The sequence below is a fragment of the Phascolarctos cinereus genome, unplaced genomic scaffold (genome assembly GCF_003287225.1).
Source record: "Phascolarctos cinereus isolate Bilbo 61053 unplaced genomic scaffold, phaCin_HiC Scaffold_5;HRSCAF=322, whole genome shotgun sequence".
Classification (NCBI taxonomy): domain Eukaryota; kingdom Metazoa; phylum Chordata; class Mammalia; order Diprotodontia; family Phascolarctidae; genus Phascolarctos; species Phascolarctos cinereus.
This window is the reverse complement of record NW_027555958.1, coordinates 99,811,416-99,839,328: the sequence shown is the minus strand read 5'-3', so window position 1 is coordinate 99,839,328 and position 27,913 is coordinate 99,811,416. Positions and strand designations below refer to the sequence as shown.

Below are 27,913 nucleotides of genomic sequence, written 5' to 3'. Positions count from 1 at the left end.
GTTCACATACTACTTCCCTTACCTTTTTTTTTTTTTGAAAATCTGGACATTTGTTCTCCTGTGGTATCTCTCCTGTTCTCCTCACTGTCTTCCAAATATCACTAACAGGGGCTTAGCAATCACATTTTCCAGATCTTTCCATCTCTCAGTGTAGTTCACCCATGCCTGATGTTTCAAATTCATTGAGGCCCTCTAGCTGCTTTTACCTTATTTGCCTTTGGCTTGACTGCTTTTGAAACCATTTTTGTTCTTAAAAAAAAATACAAAGATTGTTTACGCTGTCAGTGGAAGCAGCATCAAAGAGTTGAGTAGCTGATAGTGTATCACCTTTGCCTGTTATTCTATGTAGCAATCCCTCCTTTATTCTGCCTCTTATCAAACACACCAGTACAAATTTCTTCCAGACTAAAGTTGTGGCTGGATAGCAAATCACAAGTCATATCAAAAGTCTGAGGGTAAGAATTAAACCACAAAAAATAAAGATTAAAAACAACAGAGGGCACTTCCCCCCCGAAATGCTCTTTCAAAACAACAGGGATGAGAGGAAGGAATGATCTCACAGAGAACTGTGTCCAAGGGAGTGGGTTTAAATTTTAGCTTTCATTATGCAGCCAAAGCCTTTTTCTTGGAGGAGCACTCCAGTGCCATTAAAATTTTTTTTTGTCATTTTATTTCCAGTATGATCTCTAAATTTTTTCTGTCAGTCATCCTCCATCTCATGGTAGTATATTTTATTCTTTTCCGTGTAAGTCTGGACCCACATGTCAATGTACAAAATCAGAGTAACTTTCTAATTAAAGATGAAATGATCATATGTTTTTATGAGACCTTCTTGTTTTGCTTCTAGTCACTTCTCCAATTTATCAAAAGAATTTTGATTTCTAATTCAGTCTTCCAAGGTTGTCAAGAAAATTCATATTAGAATTTTTAGGAAAGCTATATTAAAATCTAAACAGGCCCTCTGAATCACTATTGATTAGAGAAATGCAAATCAAAATGACTCTGAGGTACCACATCATACCTGTCAAATTGGCTAACATGACAAAACAGGAAAATGATAAATGTTGGAGAAGATGTGGGAAAACTGGAACACTAATGCATTGTTGGTGGAGTTGTGAACTGATACAACCATTTTGCAGAGCAATTTGGACCTATGTCCAAAGGGCTATAAAAATGTGCATACCCTTTGACCAGCAATAGCACTTCTAGGGCTGTATCCCAAAGAGATCATACAAATGGGGAAATGACCCACATGTACAAAAATATTTATAGCATCTCTTTCTGTGGTGGCAAAGAATTGGAAATTTATAAGGTGCCCATCAAGTGGGGAATGCTGAACAAGTTGTGGTATATGAATGTAATGATATACTATTGTGCTATAGGAAATGATGAGCAGGTGGACTTCAGAAAAACCTGGAAAGACTTGTGTAGATTGATGCTGAGTGAAGTGAGCAGAACCAGGAGAACACTGTACACTGTAACAGCCACATTATTTGATGACTAACTTTGATAGACTTAACTATTCTTAGCAATGCAAGGATCTAAGACATCTCCAAAAGACTCATGATAGAAAATGCTATCCACATCCAGAGAAAGAACTATGGAGTCTGAATGCAGATAAAAGCATACTATCAGCTCCTTTTTTTCCCTTCTGTTTTGTTTTGCTTCTTCTTTCTTGAGGTTCCTTGTATTGGTTCTAATTCTTTTTTACAACATGACTAATGTGAAAATATGTTTAATAGGAATGTATATGTAGAGCCTATATCAGCTTACATGCCATCCTAGGGAGGGAGGAGGGAAAGCTTATGGAACTGATTGTTGAAAACTAAAAATAAATTAATTTTTAAAAAAAATCTAGAACAAGAGATCTTTTTTGAACAAATCAGGTAATAAAATATCAAGAGCTTTGCAGCTGCAATTCCTCAAAAGGAATCAAAATAATGTTTGAATATGTACAGTGATGGAGAGCAAACTACATAACAATTCAGTTCATTCAATTTTTAAAAAGTTCCACTTGTTAGAAAAATCTATCTATCACCAAGTCCTACTCATTGATCCTAAGTCTGCCATCTGGAAGTACATAGAATGTCTCATGTCACTGTCATGTGAATGTTCCTTCAAACATCTAAAATTTTGCAAAATACATGTTATCCTCTCACTCTCCCAAGCATTCTTCCCCCTCCCAAGATTAAACACTACTAGTTCCTTCAACCATCATTAAATATAATATAGCTTCCAGAACCTTCCTGGTCACCCCCTTTATCCACATTCTGAACAATTCACTACAATTTGTATTTATTAAATGCCTACTATGTGCTAGGTTTGGAGGATACAAGGACAAAACCAAAAAAGGCCCCTCCTCTGAAGAAGATTATATTTTCCTGGGTGGAAATAATATGCACATGATAATACCTAAAATGTATATAGCACTTACTATGTGCCAGGCACTGTGCTAAGCTCTTCCCAGTTCTTATCTTCTTACATCCTCATGACCTCTCCCCTGGGAGGTAGGTGCTATTCTCCACACATACAGATAATTATATACAAAATGAATCCAAAGCAAACTTATTTTTGGAGGGAGGGGAATGGGGGGGAGGCATCATTAACCACCTTGAAGGGAGGGGAGCTAGAGATTCCAAGAGGTAAGGAGGGAGAGCATTCTAGGCATAAGGGACTTCTTGTATAAAGGCATGGATAGGCCATATGGAATATTGTGAACAGGCATCATTGAGTAGCTCTGTTTAGAATGCAGACTGCATTAAGAGGAACAATATAAGTCGGTTTGGAAAGACAGGTTGAAGAAGGATTGTAAAAGGCTTTTTCCTTCCTGCAAAGATAAAACATCTAGAACTGAACATAGCACTTCCCCAAACAGGCTTAATGATACAGAGTTTAGTGGGCGTATAATGCCTGCTGAAAACATCTATTTGCTATGTATTTATGAGGCTTTGAATACATTCATTGATTTTGATGATTTTTGTTATTAATGCAAATTTCAATATGGAGTCTTTAGCATACGAAGAACAGAGGACTGTATGTAAAACTGTTAATGTTGACTACACAGGTTTTTATATTAAGATTAATATGATAGTATTAAATTGGCCTTCTTGACTACTTCCCTTTTTGAGTAGGCATTCCTTTGTTTAAAAAAAATAGTTGTTACTTTCTTCTTCATCTTTTTTTTTCCTGTGCTATCACTACTATTACTCCATCATTCTACCTCCCACAAAATCCAAACTATTTTAAAAAATAATTCAACCAAAACAAATCAGTACATGGAAATGACTGAATAGGGACACAAACTGTACCATCAACCAAAAGGATGTATCTGATGAGGAACTAAAGGGAACCTATAAGTGAACTAGACAAAATCTTGAAGCTATTTCTTCAATTCATTTGTGCAGGTGGGAGACATTGAACTGTTCTTTCAAAGTATTTGTTTCATATGCTTTACCAAAAGGTACAAATTACAGTTGACCAGTTTATGACTATTCCACATTTTGTCAGAGAACAAGCGAGTCATGGTGCTGATTACATTTCATTCATCAGGCACAATGCAACATTGTAATAGTCTAAAAGAGTCACAAAAAGTAGATATCCACATATATTGAGTAAACTCTGCAGGACACTTTGAGTCTGTTCATTCTATTACTCCCCCAGCTAGCCTTCAAGAGAACGGTGTCTTATACCATGCAAACAGAGATTATTTTATCTTACATCTATTGCAGATGCTTCCCATGGCCTTGGAACAAATCTCCATTAAGACAAAGCTTTTTAGAAAGTCAACATATACAAAATGAAACATGAAAAGTAAATTGCTTAATTTTAAATGATCCATTCAACCTAAAGATATGATTCCAGTTGTATACAAACTTTCTCTCTTTCACATTTTAAATGTGACATGAATATGAGCATTTCTATACCAAAAAATTCTTCATGAAAGTGTTGTCAAAGACTGAACAAATAGGATGATTCTTTGTAGATTAAAAAAAAGCTAATTTTTTTGAAATACTGAATAAACTACCAAAACTCAAGTTATTATAATCAACAGTAAAAAAATGGCAAACCAGAAAAGATGTCATTATTATTAATATGTGTGCTTATAGTGTTTTAAAAGCCTTAGTGAAGTTTTAAGTGGCATATGTATATTCAGTGCTCGTTTTAGAGGAAATAAAACACCATTCCCTATAAAAGAACACCCCCAAAACACACAGCTGAATGAACCAACTGTTTGCTTTTGCATTTTCCCATTTGGTTTGAAATGGATGTTAGTATCAGCTCATATCTCTTTTTATAATATCAGAATCAGTAAAATTCTAGCATTATTTGGAGATTATCAAACGTGGGGGTTGCCTCTGGACAGTTAACACTTCTCTCCTACTTTTGCCCCAACCTTATAGAAAGGATTAAAGGCTAAGCACGTGCCAGCTGGAAACTCAAAGATCTTGCAATGAAAAAACTATTGGCAGCTTTTGGATATTCTAGTCATTTAGTGAACTTCTTTAAGGTGACATCCTTTCTTCACCATTCTCTAGCACAGAATGTTACTAACCATCATAAATGCAACAAGACATCAGAAAAAAAGGTAAATTTAAATAGGCCTACTAACCTTCTGCTTTGTGTTTTAGTATCAATTCCCTCTTTCCTTTCTACTATTTGTACTTTAATTTCCTGTTTGTCCCCTTACCACTCCCTAACCTTAACCAGCAGTTCATATTTCTATAACCAAACTGAAGCAAAAAAAAAAAATTAAAAATAAAAGACTACAGGAAAATGTCACTGTTTCTTTCATTTGCATTTCAAAGGGCCCTATTTTCCTATTGAGTTTTAGGAGGTGATTAGTGTTTATCCTTACAGTCTTCATTTTTTTTAAAGCACATTTTTATAAGATGGAGAGAGTGACAATCTATTAAACCCCAAAGGCACAGAGGTAGTACCTGTTTTGACTGACAGCCAGTTCTAAATCTCCCTTTGTAATAACTTTAACAAATGACAGCAGGGAAGTTTCTTTTCTTTAAACAGCAAAATGGTAGGCTAATTGATTAAGTAGTACATTTGCCATTCAGATGATTACCGCTTTTTTTTTGCACAGTACAGTAAAAGCAATGCTAGATTTTAAGTATTTTTATGCTTACTTTTTCAGACAATCATTCCACAAGTAATTATTAAATGCTGGATGTCACTGGGCACCATACTGGGAATGCAAAAACACAGATGAAACATTTCCTGACCTCAAGGAATTTATAACCCACTTATGGAAAAGAGCTTGTATGGCAAAGAATTGGAAATTGAGGAGTTATCAAGTGGGGAGTGGCTGAACAAGTTGTGGTATATGAATGTAATGGAATACTATTGATGATGAGCAGGCAGACTTCAGAAAAACCTGGAAAGACTTGTGTAGATTGATGCTGAATGAAATGAGCAGCTCCAGGAGCACATTGTACACAGTAACAGCCATATTATTAGGTGACTAACTTTAGTAGACTTAAGTCTTCTTAGCAATGCAAGGATCTAAGACAACTCAAGAAGACTCATGATGGAAAATGCTATCCATATCCAGAGAAAGAACTATGGAGTCTGAATGCAGATCGAAGCATACTATTTGTCTCTTTTTATTATTTTGTTTTGTTTTTTCTTTCTTGTGGTTCCTCCCATTAGTTCTAATTCTTCTCTACATCATGACTAATGTGAAAATATGCTTTATATGAATGTGTAAGTAGAGCCTATATCAGATTGCATGCCATCTTGGGAAAAGGGGTGGAGAGGGAGAGGGAGAAAATTAAAAATTCAAAATCTTATGGAAGTGAATATTGAAAACTAATTAATTAATTTAAAAAATATTTTTTTAAAAAAGAAAAGAGCTTGTATATATGTAAGCATTATACCAAATATATAAAAGCAGAAACAAGGTGACTGTTTTTGGGGGGTTGGGGGTAGAAGGACTAATCAGAAAAAGTTCACATAGAATATTGTGTTTGGGCTTAGTCTTGAGGCAAAGAAAAGATTCTAAGAGGGAGAAGGGAGAGAATTCTAGGCAGGAGGGGAAACCATAGGCAAGATATGGTGATAAGAGATTAATAAACATGCATAAGAAACATTAAATAAGGCCACTTTGATTGGATTGTGGAGTATGTGAAAGGGAATAACGTGTGATAAAAACTGGAAAAGTAGGAAGAGAGCAGGTTGTAAAGAGTTTTAAATGCTTCAGAGAAGACTTTATAGCATGATCCTGAAGGTAATAGGAAATGACATGGTCAAACCTAAGCTTTAAGAAAATCACTGACAGCTATGTGGATGATAGATTGAGGTTGGGTTTTGAAATGAAAATATCCTCTCTTCCTTCTGCAGTCACAGACCACGTCTCCATGAGACAAGTAAAAAGTATGATTTGACTTATATTCTATCCCCTTATATCTTACTGGTTCCATAGAGCAGAGCTTCTTAAACTATGGGTCACGATCCCCTGTGGAGATTGCGAAAAATTTGGCAACAATGAAAGGTTTCTGAACATGAAGCTACCAAAAATTAACTTAAAATCAAATGTATAATGAATTCGAGTTGTTTCTGGCAGCACTTGCCTGTGTTGCATGGTGCAACTTCACTGCAGCCTTGGTTCTGAACACACAACACTTACACTTTGCACCATGCATGCCATCATCATGCCACGCAACACCAACAAATGCTGCCAGAAACACCTCGGCTCAGACTGGAGACTATTTATGTTATGAATTGCAGTATTTTTACTATACATACAAAATCGTTATATGAATTTTGGCTTGGGATTAGGACAGAATTTCTAACAATTTCTGAAATGGCCCTAAACCTACTTCTGCCATTTTGTATTACGTATTTATGTGAAGTGGTGTTCTCAGCATTGATGATCATAAATAAAATCAAAATATAAATCAACTCTGAAAAATGTTGAAGATGCTCTACATCCTGCATTTTCAAATATTCCACCAAGATTTAGTTCTTTATGTAAAAATAAAGTAGCACATCCATCTCATTAGTATGCAAATTTGCTTTCATCTTTAATAAGTGGCAAAAGTATATGTATACCAAAAAATTGTTTTAAAATAAATTTCTTTATAATTTACCAGTAAATGTTTGATTTGCATACCTATTTTATATATCTATACTCAGGGTCACATAAACATTTCTCCAGTGAAAAGGGAGTAGAAAAAGGTTAAGAAGGCCTCCCATAGAGTATCTTCATTACTATAAAGCAATTGTAGCAAAAGAAAGGGAAGGACTCATTGAATGAAACTCAGGCTTGCAATTATGCATAACAAGTTTCCAACTTTAAAGCCCTTCTGAAGGGGGAGGAGGAGGACAGAAGATTAAAATGAACATGTTTGAGCACAAGGATTAACTCTTTAAAAAGAATTTGGTGGGGGGCTAAGAAACTTCGATTCATAGTGTAGACATTTAGCATTGTGCCCAATCGATTCTCCCATGGGCTTTTCCCACACTGTCTTGGCTTTTTAGCTCTGTCCCCGTTTTGAGCTCTACATCTTCTTTATTCTACAAATCTCTAACATACTTTACCTTCTTATTTGTCTTAGGCAGCTAGGTGGTACAATGAATAGAGTTCCAGGTTTGAAATTAGGAAGACCTCAGTTCGAATCTCATTGGAGAAATTTATAAGCTCTGTGACACTAGGCAAAAGTCACTAAACCTTCCTCAATCTCAGCTTCCTCATCTGTAAAATGAGCCTAATAAAGACACCTACCACAAAGAGTTGGTGTGGGGGTCAAATGAGATAACGCATGTAAAATATTTTATAAACCTTTAAGTGCTACATAAATGCTATTATTAGTATTATTTCTTATTTCTTAAAGTGAACTGACAACTCCTAAAGCATTAGTGCCCAAATACAGCATACTTAGTTGACAAAATTAGGTTCTCAGTAGCAAGAAGCTGGTGGAATAGGAAACTAAAATGAATCCACTGAGTTATGAATCCATTTTGGGTGGGGGTATCGAGACCTGTGATTTTATTGGCCTAGAGGAATTTTAGGTGCAAGTCATTTATAATTTATAACCTTGGTGAGTTGCCTGAGACACTAAGAGGTTAAATGACTTGCTTAATGATCACTACACAACTGACACCAGTGAAGGGCAGGACTTTGTCCTGATTGACTGGATCTGTCAATCAACAAGCATTATCAAGCACTCACCTTGGCACTAAGCACTGTGCTAAGCCATGAAGACACAAATATAAAAATGAAAGTTTCTGTCCTCAAGCAGTTTACATTCTAAGGGGGAAAGACAGCAGATCCACATACAAGTATATAAAGAATTTATAGGATTTACATTAGAAGGTACTTTGGAAGGAGTGGGCACTAGCATCTAGGAGGAAGGAGATCAGGAAAGGCTTCAGGTGAAAGGGAATCTTGAACTAAGTCCTGAAATGAAACAGGGATTCCAGGAGGCAGAGAGAAAGGAATGTTTTCTTAACTTTAAGACTGGCTTTCCATCCACTACTCCTAGCTGACTGTTGCCATAGATCCACACTTATTTTGAAACATACTCAGAACAAATAGAATGGTCAGCTTTCAAAGAACATTAAATCGAATGTCTGCCCAGATGTTTCTGTCATTCAGTTACTACCATATAGAAATATAGTCCTCCCTCCTTTTCAATCCCTTATTCTCCCTTCCCCCCTCTATCTCTCTCTCTTCTTTGTCTCTCTCTCTGTCTTTGACTCTGTCTGTCTGTCTCTATGTGTGTGCCTCTCTCTCATCTTGCAGGATTTTAGGGTAGCATGCAAACACCCATAAGCTTTAAGCAAAAATTTCCATTTGGAAAAGACAGCTGAATTGGTCATAAATCTGATCCTAAATGAGAAGAGCTTATGTTTAGTACTGTCTTAAAGACAAAGTTGGACTAGATTTTTCTTGATGTAACTAAATTCTTTAACATTCTTATTAAAGACAGAGACATATACCATAGTTATATCTACTTGGTCAGAATCATGATTACATAACCCTTGCTATAACTAACTGTGTCTTAGATGTGTCACCAGCCTTTGTGATACCAAAAGAGCTTCAAATTGTACTATATGGTGCTGATGATATGCAGCTGACAAAATTTCTGAATTAAGGAACAATTATCTTTTTTTTTCAACAAAAAGCCCCCCACACAATAAAACACAGATAACATTACATTTTATAACTAAGTCAATATGTGGCCTACAGGGATCTTTATGTATAGATTAGTGGTCCCCATTGCTATTTAAGTTTGATATCACTACTCTAGGCAACTCTTTAACTTGCAAAACAAAGGTGCCAACAAGCACTGACAGAGAGAAGAGGGAGTTTTTTCATCTGGGAGTTCTCTGTCCCAATGAAAACACAGGTTCAGTCTCTATTCCTAGTCCTTCACTCAACACATTTATTGACTTTTATGTTTCCTTTTGCTATTTATTTCATTTATGTCTTCCTGTTGAAAAGTCTGCTAAGATTATGCAGACAACACCCTACCCCAATAACATCCTTTTAAAATACTAAACAAGATGCAAGAGAACATTCCCTAACATGGCCTTTTTGTGATTTTCATGGGTGTCCAAAAGTCAGTGAAGCTTTAAGGTTTAAAGCTGTTATGGTTTTATCGCAATTTTAGGTTCTAACAGCTTAAACTTGCACTAAAACTTTTGGGACATGCTGTAATTACATTGGGGAAATTCCACATTTTTATTAAAAAGGCTAACCAACAAACTCTAGATTGTAATTTCTTCAAAAACTGAATTTGAGGCTTCTGTATAGAAGGATAGGCTCTACAAATTGGGTTAAAGTTTCTTATAACATGTATTATTTATTCCTAAGCTAGCAAAACTAGAACTTCTGTCTTCTGTAACAAAGTAGGTGGCCAATTTTATGTTTTTTCTTTGATCTCAATGTGTACCTACAATATTAGGATTATAATTAACTTCAATTTAAAAATTAGAAATGAAAAATAATTTAGGAACACTTTTCGTTCTTCAGGTCTGAGACAAGTTTTTCCTCCTAGAGTTAAAAAGATGAAAAAAGATTGAAACAGATTCAGATTTGTTTGTTTTTTTTATTGTCTGCATGTAAAACACCTATTTGAAAATACATTTATGCAAACCTTGATTAAACACCTACTATGTGCAGCACTGTGAGCTAAGTACTGGGATAGATGGAAGCTTTGATGAGGTATAGCCCCTGGGTGCTACTTGCAAACTGTGACATAGTCAAGCTTTTGTCAATTGGGACAATTATTCAGTTTGTAGTTAGAACTTTAGTTTCCTCTCTTGGTCTCTGATAGCCTGACTTTAAGTTCATTTTCTTCCTCACCAACACTCTTTACACGAGGTAGTTTAGCAAAGGTAATTAAACTAATGTACAACTCCTTTAAGTACATCTGGGTCTAGAATCACTGTGACAGCTCTAATAAAGGTAAGAGGAAGAAGGAAGCATTGAAGTTATTTACTAAAATAAGGCTTTAGAATGGCTGTGGATTTAATTTATTCAAAAGACATTAATATCCTACTGCTACACAGAGCCAGGAGCTGACTCCAAAGGGTGCATTTGAACTCTGTCACAGATCTTATAAATTTAGCCTTTCTAGGCACAGGGCAAATGAGCTTCTGGTTTTATAAATCACCTTGGGGTGAACTTACAGGTGTTGCTGTGTATAAAGCCTTTCCTCCTCCACACTCAAGATAATACTCACATTTTAAAAAGCAGAAAGGAGTATCTGTTTCAGCACTTCATACACCTACACATATACATATACATACACACATATGATGAATAGTGTGTGGGGAGAGGATATGTGTTATTACCTCACTGGAAGTTCTATCTGTTCCTTAAAGAAATATCTTGTCTATAAATCTTTAGAACAAAGGTTCTTAACTTGGGATCTACAGACTTGGGAGTCCAAGGGTAGATTTTAGGAGGTGGGTGACCCTGGATTAAAAAAAAAATGCAACTTTATTTTAACTAACCTCTCATTGAAATTTGCCATTTCTTCCAATTATGAATGTAGGCAACAGACATTCCCTGATAAGAAGAGGCCCATACCAGATTGCCAAAAATGTTCATGATACACAAAAGGTTAAGAACCCCTGCTTCAGACAGACATGCATAGCTTTATGGTTCACACTTCAGGGAGTGTGAAGATTCAGAGTCATCCTTAGCCGGTAAAAGGCCTGAGGCAAATCACACTGCCACTGTCCCCTTGGCTCTGCAAATGATTTAAAGTGAACTTCAAGTGAGACTCGAAGGGAAAAAAGAGAAAACCATGCAGTTTGAGGGAAATAAATACCATTGAGGAAAGGCAGGCTCACCTGTTTTGTCCTTCCTGGTGTTTGGCAGGGAACATCACCTGATTTTGTGCATGTGTGGAGCTCAGGTCTTTTTTTTTTTTCTTTAAATCACCAGTTTCCTGTCTAGCCTTCTCCCTATGCCAGCTGCCTTCTTGGATTGCAGCAGACTGATTATAGCAGGGCAGGCATCCCAAATTCAGGGACTCTGATTTTGGCCCAATTTGTAAGACTCTAGTACTATATAGCACTTTTGCATAGTATTCTATTACTAGAATCATAGAATTTGGAGTTAGAAGGGTCTACCTAATGCAACCTCCTCAATCAAATTAGGAATCCTTTCCACATTATCCCTGGCAGATAGCTATCCAATATGTGCTTGAAGACTTCCAGGAACATGGAGCTTATTACTTTGAGAGGCAAGTCATTCATTTGTTGGCAACTATAATCATTAGAAGGTTCTTCTTTGGTTTAATCCCCAAAGGTCTTCCTTGTGAATTCTATCTATTGGTCCTAGTTCTGCCTTCTTGGGTTATACAGAACAGATGTACATATGAGGCATTCACACAATTCTAAGACAGTTACACTGTTGTTACCAAGTCATCTTTGCTATAGATTTACAAATAACTTCCTCCAGCTACTAATCAAATAACAATTTCTAGACCCATCCTTGTTGCTTTCCTCTGGCCACACACCACATATCTATGTCCCTTCTCAACTGGACAAGGTACTCCAGATGTGGCCTTAACATATTTATTGACTCAACACTAAATTTCTATTACTATAATTCAGCCTGATATTACATTAAGGGTTTTGTTTTGTTTTGTGTTTTTAAACAGCAACATGATGAGGGATTCAATAGTTTGTGTGGTAGTCCCTTAATCACTGAAGAGCAAGAATCTGATTTTTGGTAATCTGTACCTCTTTAACCAGATTTGTGATGCCATACAAGAATTCCTTCTGAATGTGATCAGTACCTTTTTGTGCAATTTATAAACTTAGATAGTTGCCTTGGGACAAGTCAAGTTGGGGTTAACAAAGCATTTATTAAGTACCTACTATGTATCAGGCACTGTTCTAAGTGCTGGAGATATGAAGAAAGGTAAAAACAGTCCCTGACCTTAAGGAGCTTACATTCTAATGAGGGAGACAACATGTAAATACTAAGGTACACACAAGATGTGTACAGAGTAGATGAAAGGTGATCTCTAAGGCGAAGGCACTAGCAGCTAGGAGAGGAGAGACATATATGGCAGGGGTGGGACCTGAATCTCAGGTCTTCCTGGCTCCAAGACCAGGTCTGTCTTTATTACACCAAATTGCCTCTTGAATTCTACCTATGGGTTTTAATTTTGTCTTCCAGAGCAACAGAGATAAATCCATACCAACTTCCTTTTGCAAACTTTTCAAACATTTGAAGACTATTTCCTTAAGCATTTAAATATTCCATATCTTCTCCCATCCCATACCCTCTAGTGATTTCAATTGTTCCACACATGACACTAATTTACCTTCTCCTGGATACTCTCTACTTTGTCAATACCCTTCCTACATACACAGCTAGACATAAGACTCTAGACATGCTCTGTCTGTTATATAGACCAATGGGGTTATCACACTTCTACTCCCCTGCTCCTTAATATGGGTTTTGTACATCTACTATAATAAAGTCCAAATTTTCATCATTTTTTATTTTGTTTTATTCCTGTTAAATAGCTAATTCACATGGTTGGTTTATATTGAACTTGGGGTAAATTAAAATCCCAACATTTTTTCAAGTGAAATCTTGTGTGGTACAAGACAGTGCTCTATTTTTTTTGGTGGGGGAGGGGTTTAGGATACAATAACTTTGATGTTGTATTGTCAAGTTTCATATGAACATCTGGAATTTTGAAAACAAACCCCTTTAGGGGAGTGACCCGAGCCATGATTCAATCACAGAATCTCAGAGTTGAATGGTACCTCCAACTCATGTAGTCTGGAGGTTCTTCACTTTTTTTGCTTGTCATGGCCCCCTTTGGCAGTCTAGTGAAGTCTTGAGGCCCTTTCTCAGAAAAATGTTTTTAAGTGTATAAAATAAAATACATAGAATTACAAAGGAAACCAACTATTTTTATATTGAAATCTAGTTATCAAAATATTAAATAAGTTCACAGGCTGAAGGTTAAGAATCCCTTTTCTTATCCAATCCATAGCTTCCCAAGAATCCCCTCCACAGCAATGCCAAAAAGTAGACATCCAGCTTCTGCTTAAAGACATTTGTGGGGCAGCCATTACTTCCCAAAGCATCCCATTTTCCTACAGGATTGCTCTAATTATTGGAAAGTTTTTCCCTATATCAACTGTAAATTTTCTTCTTTCTAACTTCTTATATCTAGGGCCAATAAGAGTGAATTTAATACTGCTTACACATGACAGCCCTTCATAAGGCATCTCTCCTGTTTGACAGTGTTCTTTCCTCTAGGCGAAAAACCCTCAGGCCCTTCAGCTATCATGAATGATCTTTAAGCTTTTCACAGTCCTCATGGCCTCTCTCTTGATTTTGTACAGCATGATGTCCTTCATAGAATCACAGATATAAAGTTGGAAGAGACTTCAGAGGTTATCTAACCCACCTTCATTTTACTGATGAGGAACTGAGGCCTGCCTGGGGAGGTAACTTGCCCAAGGTCACATAGGTATTAATTAAATGGCAGAGCCAGCTTTCAAACTCAAGTCGTCTGGCTCTAAAATCAGCACTCTTTCTGCTCAACCATGCTGTCTCCTCTCTAAAAAGAGTCCAGGACTGCATGTGATTCTTCAAATGTAGTCTGACCGTGGCAGACCATAGTGGAGCGCTCACGTCCTTAATACTAGATATTATGCTTCTCAATGCATTCTAAGATCACATCAGCTTAGGTTTCTCTGTCTCCTTTCTCTGTCTCTTTCTCTCTCTGCTTTTCTTTCTTCCAGTCTTTCTTTCTTCCTCTTTTTCACTCTCTTGATCTTTCTTTCTCTTCCTTTCTTTATCTGCCCCTCCGTTATCTTTCTTTCTCTTCTTGCTGTTCTTTCTCTACCCTCCTCCCTCTCTTAGCTTGAGTCAAAAAACACCAAAACTTCAATACTTTGAAGGTGAGAAGAGGTGGATGGAACAAGAATAAAGTTCTTTAAAAGATGACTATTGATTAAGGTAGGTCAGTTGCTTCAGCTTGGAACCAGGATTGCCAGGTAATGCAAGTTTAAAATAGGAAGAACATTTCAGTACAGAATGGAATCCTATGCTGGGAGAACCGTGAAGGAGGTAAGCTTAACAGAGGAAATTATGTCAGCCTGGACCATGTAACAAAGAAGAGATGACCCAGTGGCTGGTCTAAGACCATAGGCTAGAGAAGTCGATTTTGCAATGAGTAGAGCACTGTCAGTCAACAAACATTTATTAAGCATTTACTATGTGCCAGGCTAAGTGTTAGGAACAGAAATAAAGGCAAAAATATGGAACCAACTCTCAAAGAGATCACATTCTAATGGGGGGTGGGGTGGGAGATGTAAAAAAATTGTACGTACAAGACCTATTCAGTATAAACTGAAGGTAATCTCAGAGGAAATATATGTGGCTAGAGAATTATGTCAACTCAGCCTAGGCAGAGTAGAAAAGAACTTTCCATTCTATTTAAGTAGATTTAATCATGTTCCTTGGATTTTTAAGTGTCTCTCATGTTTCCTTAAAGCATGAAATAAGGATCCTTAACAACCTTAAAGAAAGATTGGATGTGGTTTCTAAGAAGAAAGGAAAAGGAAAGAGCTGAGTGTTGGCTTATAGTTCAAGATAGGTATTGGGGGACCTAGACCAGGGAGAGATACTGCTATTGAGTGTTCAAATTCTGAAGTTTTACATGGGGAAGAGAAGAATGTAATCACCTGTGGAGTGTATGTGGAAATGAGAAGACATGGGCAGAATATCAGGCAGATCTTTGTCATCTTGTACACATTTTTTAAAAGCTAAATACAGGGCCGGACTTAATAATTCTCCTTGTTACATTTTACCTATCCTTTATCTTAATATCTTAAAATATTACTCAGTCGATTCAATTATGCTATATAGATGAATCTGGGCTAATCCAAGGCTATGATAGAGGAGTGCAGGTTTTATTAAGCTGAAAAGACTTTGTGTATTGATCTGGTGCTAGACTGTTCTCTGAGGACCAACCTAGTTAAGGTTGGAGAGGTTTATCACAGCAGTGTTGACCAGCAAGTAATTTTTTTTTTTGGCCAAAGGAAATAATGAAGGCACATAGGGAATTGTGATTTGCACTGGTAGAAGAGATGTCCAGATTGATAAAACTGTAGATCCTTGAACAGAATGAAAAATTATGAAACCAAGATTTCATTCTTTTTTGGTTTCATCTTATCATTTCGGGTTAGAGTGATTTTTTTCCATCTAAACTTTATCATACATACAAGATATTAGTTTAACATCAACTTTGTCTTATCCACAAAAAAGATACGGTCACCTTTGTCTTTAAGTCATTGATATAAATGCTTTTAGAAAGGACAGATAAAGTACAGAGCCCAGTAACCCCCCACTAGTGATATTTTCTTCATGTTGTTAGGAACCAAGTAATCAGTTTAGAAATGAAGACTGCTTTATTACAGTCATTGTCTATATGACAATTTTGGCACATCTTATATTTATTTTTACTTAACTCATGCAATATTATTTGTCTTTTCATATACTTCTGTTTCCTTTTGCCATTAAGAATATAAAGTCACTGATGGAAGGTGCTTGAAAGCAAAGACTGTCTTATTCATCTTTGTATCCCAAACACCAAAGAAAATATCTTGCACGTTCTAAGTGCTCACTTAATGTGCATTGATTTTGATTTGTGAAAGGCAGAAGTGATTGGAAAGGTCAGCAGAAAAAGAGAGTCAGGAGGACCTCATATGATTTCTCTGGGTCCAGAAGTGGCTGACAGAAGTCTATAGCACCCATCAAATAAACATTCATAATATGACAAATAATACTCAACAAGTCACACAGACAATTTAAAACATTCTTATGAGCTCACATTAAAGTATCTCCTGGACCAGGGGTGGGGAACCTGCAGCCTCAAGGTCACATGTGGCCCTCTAGGTCCTCAAATGCAGCCGTTTGACTGAATCCAAACTTCACAGAACAAAACCCCGATACCCTGCATCCCTCTAAGTTATCAAATGTGGCCCTTTGAGTCTGGATTCAGACAAAGGGACACACTTGAGGACTTAGAAGGCCATATGTGACCTCAAGGCTGCAGGTTCCCCACCCCTGTCCTAGACGTTCCTCTTTATACGGACACAGAGGTATCACAGAATCACAGGATTTGAGAGTTGGAAAGAACCTCACTAGCCCTGTAATTCAACTCGTAGTAGAAAGGAATTTCATTCTAACATACCAGACAAGTGGTTATACAGCTTCTGCTCCAATACCTCTAATACCAACATTTCTCAAAGTAGCCCATTCCACTTTTGGTCAGCTCTAATTGTTAGAAAGTTTTTCTTGACATTAAGCCTAAATTTGCCTTTCTATAACTTTAACCTGTTGCTCCTGATTCTTCCCCTGGGCCAATGCAAACAGATCTAATTCCTTTTCCAAATACTTGAAGGTAGTTATATTGGTCCCTAACCCCCAAGTTTTCTCTCATCTAGGCTAAATATGCCCAGTTCCTTCAATCAGTCCTCATGACCCAGACACAAAGACCTTTATCAAAAAGTGAAATCAATATTCATGCTGATTCATACCTAGGCAAGTCACTTAAACCCTGTTTGCCTCAGTTTCCTTATCTGTAAAATGAACTTGAGAAAGAAACGGCAAACCATTCCAGCATCTTTTTCAAGAAAATCCTCATTGTTATCATGAAGAATCATACACAACTGAAACAACTGAACAGCAATAACAATGACAAATTCATTTACTTTATAAAGTAATGAGGTAGAGAGCAAAGTAGTGGTGGATTACAAGGCAGAGAACTGAAGGGTCTAGGTGCAAGTCTCAGCTCTATGTGAACTTGGGCAAGCTACATTGCCTTTTTAGGTCTCAGTTTCCTCATTTGTAAAGTGAGGGGATCTGGGTGGATGATCTCTCAAGTTCTTTCCAGCATTAAATCCTATAATTCTGTGTCATCATTTGCCCGGAATGATTGCATATTTGTAAAAGTGTACTACTATTACCCAGTGACTTTTATTACTAGTCTTTTCCGGTAAACAATCAGAACAGTATTATGACAGGCCTGTTACCCAGCATATGAAAGCAAACACCTCCATTCAGAACTATATTCAATTTGAAGCAAATCAGATGTGCTGATATATTAAGTTCTCAAAATATAAAATATAAACAATTCAGGGTTTTAGATTTTCATTTAATGGAAGTACTTCTACAATTTTACAACTTAGGTCTGAAGCAAAAATTTACCTTTAAAAAAGTGTGGGTTTCCAGTCATTACATAACTCAACATTGAAGAGCAAATTGTCAACAAGGATGCAATTTGTCATAAGATCTCAAGCTAATTGGGAAAAGACTTTCTGAATTAGCAGTTTTGTTCTTTTCATGCATATATGAGATGGTAAACCAAATTAGTTTAACAAAATACCACTAATTTTAGGTTCTTCAAGACCCTGCTTGGATAAATGAAAATGATTTTAAATTAGCATGTTAAGTTATCTCTGTAATGGATACTTAAAACTTTTTCCCCAGGTAGTTAAACTATTCATTTCCCTTGCAATCTTTTTTTACTCTACTGTTTCATTTAGCAATTTTTTTTTACATGGGTAGTAAGCTTTAGCCAAAGACTTTCAAATTATTATGAATTCTGAATAGATGGATTTGGAATTAATGAGATTTTACTATATTAGATATGATTAAAACTCACTGGTGATAATTTAAATTTTATTTTTCTTCAAATAACTTTCAAAAAACAAAGTACTTTGTGGTTGCTTTCTACTTCCAAACATTTTGAGCCTTTGGTGAAAATCTACTAAATTCCTGGCATTTGGGGGGAAAAATGTTAACTAGGAGTACAAAAGTAGACATTTAAACTATAGGCAATCCTAGCAATTTAGAACATATGTAAGTTTCCTGGTAATGGGTAGGATGAAAATATGATCTGTCTCCTCCTGAAATTTTGCAGGTTGAAAGCATAAAAAAAAATCCAGTTTGATAAGGTTTTATAACTGTGTAAATTATAAATTCATTCAAACCAAAAATTCATATTTATAGATAGAAAATCATATGACTCACTATTCATAACTATTAATCTCTTTCCATAACTCTTAGGAGGCTCAGAACTACTTTACCACAACCATTGGTTAGAGACAAGTGCAGAAAATGTGACAGCTCTTTAAATTTAGACTTCTTCAGTTTGGTTCCATGTCCAGAAGTCCAAAAAGGAATAGCAGAAACCAAACACTTAATGATTTTGGACTTCCTTTGAAGGCACTTATAAACTCGGAAAACTTGTCATAATAGAAACAAGTTAAGGAAGCCATAGCTGCTTTAATACATTGGTTAATTTGCCCTCCAAATTTTAGTGTTGTTTGCTCTATTCTGAACCAACTGAGTCAGAGCCTTAGCTCAGCTAGAGTGTGTGAGATGTGTTCTGGGTCACAAAGCACTTTCTTTTGCTTTTCTGCATTTATTTGTTTAAATTTAAAAATGTCTTCACAAAATATCAAAAATTCTTCAGGTTTCTTCCTTGACCCAAATAGGTAGAATTCATATGGAATCAGATTAAAAAAAAATAACTTGGTCCTTACTATTCAAAATTGGCATAGTTAATAAGAGCATGCATTTTCTAATAAACAAAGTAGTTTGGACTATTAAAACACTTTCATGTTACTTGTTAATTCAGCAAAATAATTTTCTTTGGTTGTTAGGCAAATGTTGAGTGGATTTTTTTTTTAGCCAGTCTGACATTTAGAATGATCTTCTCCTCTGTGGTAAAAGTTTGTGTTTTTCTCCAGTAGAAATTTGTAATATTTCAAATGGTTCAGGGCAATTAGACAACACTGGAGATGACATGAATTTTTTAAACTCAAGGATGCGTTCATATATACTTATCATCCCTGACTCTGATCATAGTAAGCATATAGAATGCAGTGCTTTTAATGTCATGTAACATTAAGCTCATCTACTGAATTTTCAACAGTCTCTGCATGCACTGCTTAAAGTGATGCCCTTGCTGCTACTGTAAGTAGAGGTAGACTGATAGAAAAAAAGATTCTTATCAGAAACATTAGAAAGATTCCTCTGCTTTCTTTCTCTTAATTTTTTTTATTAGTAGTCTTTGTTTTCACATCATTTCCCAACATAAATTTCCTCTTTCCCCTTCTCAGAGAACCATTTCTTATAGCAAATAAGATACACACACACACACACACACACACACACACACACACACACATTCAGCAGAACTAGGCAGCACATCAGTGAAATCCACCATAAGTATACCAAACCCATATTCCCCCTTCTTCAAAGACTAGAAGGAAGCATTTTCTCATATTCCTTTTTTACCCTATTTGCCTCAATTTCCCCATCTGCAAAATGGGGATAATAATAGCACCTCCTTTCAGCAGGTGTTGTGATGACCAAATGAGGTAATAATTGCAAGGCACATAATACATGCTATATAAATGTTATCTATTGTTATTAGTAGTATTCAGCATTCAGTTTCAATTTATTTGTGGTTGCTGCTTTTCTCCCCGCACCCCTTGTATATGTTGTTTTCTTGATTCTACTTACTTTACTTTGCATCACTTTAGATGCTTTTCCATATTCATCATATTCATTGCTCATTGTAACACAGTAACAATTCATTATATTCATGTACTAATATTTATTTAATCATTTCTCAATGAATATCACTGTTTCCAGTTATTTACTATTATAAAAATAGCTGCAATAAATATTTTTAGTATATAGGACTTTGTTTTTTAATCATTGACCTCTTTGCAGTATAGGCCTAGAAGTTGGATGTCTAAATCAAAGGGAATGAACATTTTAGTCACTTTTTTTTAGCATAATTCCAAATTGTTTTTCATAATGATTGTACCAATGGAAAGCTCTACCAACAATGTTAGTGTGTCTATCTTTCAACAATCCCTTCAATAACTGACCATGCCCATCTTTTGTTTGTAAGTTAAGACTTCAGAGTTGTGATTTGTATTTCCTTTTTATTTTTATTAGATTTAGTGCTATTATGGGGATATTTTGTAGACCTACAAAAACTAATCATGGAAAGAGCTCTTTTAAGAATTATAACATATTTATAGCATCATTGTATTTAAGGATCTATGGTTTTCCTCAAAGTGGACACTCCCATCAACAATACAGATTGTAGTCTTTTCATATGTTAGAAGACAGTCTATTATTGAAGCCAAAACAAACTTTGTACACTCATAGCCAACCATTTTTTGATAGTGAGTCTCAGAACACTTAGGCTGATGCTTACTAGGATAAGACAGCAGAGGAGGGGGTCTCATCCTTTTTGTGCTTCTTTTGCATGTTGTATTTTAAAGTCAAATTTTCTATTCTGCTCTGGTCTTTTCATCAGGAATGCTTGAAAATCTTCTATTTCATTGAATATCCATTTTTCCCCCTGAAGAATTACACTCAGTTTTACTGGGTAGGTGATTCTTGGTTGTAATCCTAGGTCTTTTGGCCTCCTGAATGTCATATTCTAAGACCTTTGACCCTTTAATGTAGAAGCTGCTAAATCTTGTGTTTTTCTTACTGTGGCTCCACAATATTTAAATTGTTTCTTTTTGGTTGCTTGCAATATTTTCTCCTTGATCTGAGAAGTCTGGAATTTGGCTATAATATTCCTGTGACTTTTCATTTTGGGATCTCTTTCAGGAGGTGATTGGTGGATTCTTTCAATTTCTAGTTTACCCTCTGGTTCTAGAATATCAATGCAGTTTTCCTTGATAATTTCTTTAAAGATGATGTCTAGGCTCTTTTTTTTGATCATGACTTTCAGATAGTTTAATAATTCTTAAATGATCTCTCCTACATCTATTTTCCAGATTGGTTGTTTTCCCAATGAGATATTTCACATTTTTCTTCTATTTTTTCATTCTTTTGAATTTGTTTGATTTCTTTCTTGATGTCTCATAAAGTCAATAGCTTCCACTTGCCCAATTCTAACTTTTAAGGAATTATTTTCTTGTACCTCCTTTTCCATTTGGCCAATTCTACTTTTTAAGGAATTCTCCTCAGTGAATTTTTGTATATCTTTTTCCATTTAGCCAATTCTGCTTTTCAAGGCATTCTTCTCTTCATTGGATTTTTTTTGTGCCTCTTTTGCCATTTGGCTTAGTCTGTTTTTTAAGGTGTTATTCTCTTCAGCATTTTTTGTGACTCCTTTACCAAGCTGTTGACTCTTTTTTCATGGCTTTCTTGCATCACTCTCATATCTCTTCTCAATTTTTCCTCTGCCTCTCTTACTTGACTTTTAAAATCCTTTTTGAGCTCTTCCATGGCCTGAAACCAATTCATACTTTTCTCTGAGGCTTTGGATGCAGAAATTTTGACTTTGTTGTCTTCTTCTGAGTGTGGATCTGGGTCACAGTCCTGGGTCTTAGTCCCAGTGACTAAGAGCTTCCTTGTCACCATAATAACTTTCTATGTCCGGAATATTTTTTTTTCCTGTTGTTTGCTCATTTTCCATACTATTTCTTGACTTTTAATTCTATGCTAAAGTGGGGCTCTGCTTCCCAAGTGGAGCAGGCATTTTTCTAAGCTTCGGGGGTTTTTTTGTGAGGCTGTTTTCAGAGGATATTCCTGGGGACTAGTAAGTTTTTGGCTTTTCCAAGGTGGTATGATCTAGGGAGAGGTGTGTTTACTACTCTTCTGTACTACGCCCTGGTTTGCGAGTGACCACAAGCTCTCTTTTCAACCCTGGAACTGTGACCAGAGTCCCTGCTCCCCTGTAGCTGCAAGCTCTGCTGTACACTGGGACTAAGACCCAGGAACGTGACCCAGATCGAAGTATAGGCATTGCAACAGAGTCCTGACCCCCGGTGCCAGCAAAGGAACCCTGTAAATGTCCTTCTGACCTGTTGTTCCGATCTCTTTACTGTCTGGGCTGAGAGGTCTGGAAACTGCCACTGATTCAGTCTTCCCAAGGCCTGTTCCTGGTTTGGGGGTGCTTGGTCTGTGCTGGCACAGCCTGTGCTGGACTGTGTTCCTCTCTCACCCTGGTGCAACAGACCTTCTAAGTTGTCTTGGGCTGGAAAATTGTTTCACTTCATCTTTTTGTCAGTTCTGCTACTCTAGAATTTGTTTAGAGTCATTATTTAAAGGTATTTGGAGGGGTTTGGGGGAGAGCTCAAACAGAGCCCCTGCCTTTCCTCCACCGTCTTGGCTCCACCTCTGATTCCTCTGCTTTTACCTCCTATAAACTCCCCCTCTTCCTTCCTCCTCCTAGCCATGATGTCATCTTCTCTTCTAAAAAGTCGTATGTGCTCTAAAGAATGGGATTCCAAAGTGGAATGGGCTTCCCTATAGATGTGGTTCTAGTTTCCTTTCCTTTCTTTTTGAGGTTAGATTTGCCAGAAAGCAAATCTAACCTCAACTTTGATCAACAGCCAAGTTGGAATGTAGCCATTTGGGATTTAGACCACTGACAGCCACTTTACTTGTTTTAAGGCACACAGGTGAGTAAGGCTGTATAATGGATTTCTTCCCTTTCTCCACTCCTCCCCCCTCCCCACCTTTTTCCTTAATCCCCCAGGCCTTAGTAGTAGGGGAAAAAAAAAGGAGGCTCCACATTTAAATTATTCTAAAAGCAATAAAGCCATTAATGATTGAGAAGAGAAATTGTTATGGGGAGGGGGACTGCCTTCCTCATTACCACCAGTAACAACTGCTGGCCAAATGCCATTGACAAGTAGATAGGTAAGGAGCCCAGGGAGTGGCAGCAGTTCCCAGATCACAAGTCTTGCTTTGAACCTAGCCACACCTACTCATCCTCCACCCATCAGTTGAACTTCTATAGAGAAAGGGCCAGCCAACCAAACCCTTTACCGCCCACATGGCAGGCAAATCAGCCTAGCTGAAGCAGCAAGGCACCCTGAGAGAGATACAGGAATTAGCATGTGTCAGACATGTCAAACCACCACCACTACCAACCACCCTGACCACCATCTCCCTTCTGACAGCAGTGATGACAACCCAAAAGCCTGAACCCAAGAGCCTAGGGAAAAGCAGTGTTTCCAGCCCAGTGCCCTCAATCATGCCACCCTTGTGGAGATGCAGCCTTCTCCTGCAGGTAACAGTTATTGAAAACCCAGAAAAGAAAGTTCTTGCCGCAAAAGTTCTTGGCACTTTACAGAAACTGATATGATTTTGTTAGTGGAAGTGACATTAAAGAAGCAGCACTGACAGCAGCTTTGCTGCCACACCCTAGGGACCATGGGATCTTTCCATTTGACTTGCAGCTGAAACCTTCCATATGTGTTGTATGCACCATTAATATGTGAGCTTTTTGAGAGCAGAGACTGTCTTAATTTTCTATTTGTGTTCCCAGCCCTAAGCAAAGTGCTTTGCATACATTAAGTACTTAATACATGCATTTTTCATTTTGTGATAAGATAGGACCCTGTCCTTTAGTACCAAAAACTTTAGTATGTTTTATAAGCCAGTGGGGAATGACTTCAATAAGTAACACTCAGGACAAGCATTATTAAGAGAACTAAGAGCAGATTGGCTTAGAATTAGAGAGGGCTTCCAAATTCATTATCGCATGTCATAGTCTCTTCCTCATTGAGAGTGATAAACACTTGGAATACAGCTGAGGCATTAAAACAAAAGGGTGGGAGTTGGCATAGTTTATACCCATACTGTTTGTTCTGGGGGTAAGGAAGATTTTAAATAATCTTCCAGATTATGAATTCAAGATCACCAAATTCTCTGAGATTAGGTGTTAGAGCCAAAAGGATGTACTTCTTTAAGAAACACTTCATACCACAATACCTAGATATCCTAAGCACATTTTTCATAAGTTCATTTTTCAATATCATGTCTACACATGAAATTTTTTTTGATGCTAGTAACTCATCTACAAGAATAGACAAAACTTCTCATTCATCTGAATTATTTTATTGTTATAGTATTGGAAAAGAACAGACTATACACACACATATATATTTGCTGAATTTTGGTATCATGATTAATTGCATTTCACCTATTATAAATATTTTAAAAATAAAACAATTTACCTAATAAGGTTTCTCGGATGCTTCAAAATACACTTAACAGGTGGTATTTAACACAGAATTTTGAAAATCTGGTAGCAGACCTAAGTCCAGATGAACAAAATGCTGTAAAAAGTCAAAACAGTTATTTCTCAATTTCCCCCAAATAAGTATTTACAAATGCAAATATATGGTCTAACAATTGAAAAAAAGCAGGCATCCTGTGAATGCCTCAAATGCAAAAACAGTTTCAGAAATTATTAGCTCTATGTTGCCACCAAACCACAAGATTTCTTTTTTTTTTATTACTTGTGGTATATGTCCCAAGAGGAAGAAATCAAGAGAAATACACACGCCGCCACCACCACCAGCCTACCTGGACTGGGGGAACTGCAAAGTTATGGAGACAAATCTTGTTGGGGAGATCTTCAGGGAATGAACTTCTTTTTAAGGGTTGGAAGGATAAGAAAACTCTGTGAGGAGCTAGGATCAGTCCTCCCTTCCAGGTTCTAAGGTTCTCCCAAGTGAGCCAGAAGTCTTGGCCTCTGGATTGTGGTGGAGGGGATGGATGTTGGGTGGGGTCCAGTCACCGTGGGTACGCATTTGCCCAGGGCTTCCCCTGGCTCCTTTCGAGAGCTTAGAGCTCTTTCTAAGTTGATACTGGTTGTGGGAGATGTGCTGTTAGCGTGCTCCCGCTTGTGAAGAGCAATCTAACCATCTGCGGCTTCCCATGGACAGTGCCTGTCCCTCCTCCATCCTCAAGTCCTCCGACATTTTTCAGACACAGGGAGGTAGGGAGAAGGAGAAAACGGCCAAGTCTCTGCACCCTGCTGCTGCCGCAGCAAATGAAGAGGGAGGGAGAGGAGGAAGGGTTGAGAGGAGGCAGCTATTAAATTATGATTACCATCAATAATAAAAAGAATCACCTTAATATACAGCGAGGATGCCTCCGAAACACCCACCAGAGCAGCGGCTATAGGTTTAGTGGGCGTTCCTCACCCTCACCCCCGCTCCCCCTCTTGCAGCCGTTCTCTATGAAATTTATTCTATGCCATGTACATATGAACTCCCTTTTCTTTGATTAAAGGGAAGAAACAAAAGGGAAAGAACCACCCAAACAACCTTATATTTCACCACTGCAATAAGGCATCCGTTTGTACAAAACCCCCTTTTCTTACACACCTTTTCCACGGAATCAGGTTTTTTTCCCCTTTAAGGTTAAGATCAAGAAAACACACAGACAAACATACTCAGCTTATTTTGTCTGCTTGCCATTTCTAATTCCACTCTCGTTTCTCTGAAGAAATAAAAATCAGTATGAAATTTCTCGCCTCCCTTCATCTCCTTCCACCCCCGAACCCCTTTGCCCCATTCCGTAGTGATAGAAACCTTGCCTGCTGCTGCTGCCGTCGGCTTACCCCTCACACAAGCAGCAGCAGCAGCAGCAGCAGCAGCAGCAGCAGCAGCAGCATCGCTTCATAGAGCACCGGGGACACAACTGAGGGGTTCCCTGAAAAATCAGGATACCCACCCCATCTCCGCATACCAGCTGGGAGGGGGACGGGCAGAGCCAGAAATGGCAGCAACATTTTAAGATTCAACTTCCTAAGCCAGCGGCTCGGCTCACCCTTCTGCCCTCCTTAAGCAGCAGGAGTAGCGGTGGGGACCCCTGCACCAAGCAGGCTCCCCCGCCCCTCCGGTGCATTTGCAATTGTACTCTCCGCCCCCTCTATTCCTTCCCCCCTTCTTTTTTTTTTTTAATTCCATCCATCGGTATAAAGCAGACATTTTGATGCCATTTACTTAGCAACGTTCAGCTTTAAAGGAAATGTCTTACCCACCCGCCTGGAGGTGTGGGCACAGCACCGAAAGGTCCGGGGGAAAAGGCTGGGCTGCTTGGTCCTCTAGCGGAGCAGGTTGGCTGCCATCCGCCCAACTTCAGCACCCAGCCGGCAGGGAGAGAGGGAGAGATAGACAGAGGGATGGAGGGGAGGGGGTGGGGGGGAGGGGGAAAGGGGAGAAGGCAAACAGCGCGCATGCGTCTTGCCAGAGCCGTCCCCGACCAAGCACAGCTGGAGTTGCCGCTTCTTAGCCCCGGAGCGCGGCGGCGCGTGAGTCACGGCCCCACCCCTCTCCCCGAGAGGGTTCCCAAGCCTGCTAGCTGGCGTTTGGGTCTGCGCCCACTGTGTGGAGGGTCCGGGGTGGGAGTAACGTGGGGGCGAGATAGGAGCCAGGAGCCAGCAGCTGAGCACTCCAGAGCAAGCGCTCAGGGGGAACCAGGAGTCCTAGTGGTTTTAAGGCATCAAGCCTGCCTCCTGTTCTGAAGTCTTGCTCAGGAGACTCTTGAGTTCATAAGCAGCTCCAAGAAATTTTACTATGGTTTTTTCCCCCACCCCCTCCACCGCGTGTTAAAATAACATCATTTTCTTTCAAGAACAAAGCCGAATAAACAAAACTCTCCAACAGTGTTCCCCATGGAAAGCTTTCCCTCTGAGAGGTTCAAGAAAAGGTTCAAAGTTCAGCAAGCGTCCAGTTTTGTTCAGCCATCAACGTTTAACTTGGCTTTGAAAAAAAAAAGCCTTTCTGCTTGATTCACTTACCCAGAAACTGTGACAATCTTTCTCAATAATTGTTTCAGATTGCTGAATATGCTTCCACTGTATTCTGTGGCACGTGGCCTGTCTCAGTATACTGGTCCAGGGTGGAACATAATGACTAGATAGTTCTTTTACAAGACAACATTCTGGGGCAAAGCTTCAACCCTTTAAAAAAAAAAAAGTGCAGACGCCTGAGGCCTGGCGCACCCTCTGGGGACAGGTAGGTAGTCAACCATCCCTGTTAAGTGCTTCTTTCCAAATGAGGCCCAGCCTTCCCGAGATTTAATGGATATTTATCCATTTAACGATCTTCTAGTTTAGAGTGACTGTAGGATGATCTGATCAAAGTGTAAGTGGAGAGTAACTGTAACTAGTAAGTGTCTTGTTCTCCACCTAGAATATGAGTGCAAAAGACAAATGAATTCCTTACTGGGATGATTAAGCTTCCTCATCTCCCTATCTCTATCTCTTTATGTCTGTCTTCCTCCCTCTTCCCCTCCTCTCTCCTCCTCTCTACCTCTCCCCTCCACTCCCTTTCCCTTCCCTTTGCTTCCTTTCCCTTCTCCCCTCTCTCATATGTATGTATATACATACACTACATGTGTTAAATATGTTATATAACACACACATAACTGCATGTTGCTTATGTGCACATACATTATATATTTTCATTATTACCAAGAAAGATTTATTTCTCTGTATATGACACCGAAGAAGGTTCTGTGCTTGCATATGAATGTTTCTAGTTCTTGCACTTATATCCTTGAACCTCAAAATACTTGAAATGGACCAAAATATAGAAGACATAAATGTAAAAGAATAGA

General features: G+C 38.0%; 1 protein-coding gene across 2 annotated transcripts in view; it reads right to left on the bottom strand.

The window, feature by feature from the left end:
• The window catches only part of RGS17 (regulator of G protein signaling 17), a 199,337-nt gene extending 172,917 nt beyond the window's left edge, over window positions 1-26,420 (bottom strand). For both annotated transcript variants that reach the window (XM_020986642.2, XM_020986638.2), the window contains exon 1: window positions 26,334-26,420. The gene's annotated coding sequence lies outside the window, so the exon portion shown is untranslated. The remainder of the gene's footprint in view (window positions 1-26,333) is intronic.
• Window positions 26,421-27,913: the final 1,493 nt, after the last annotated feature.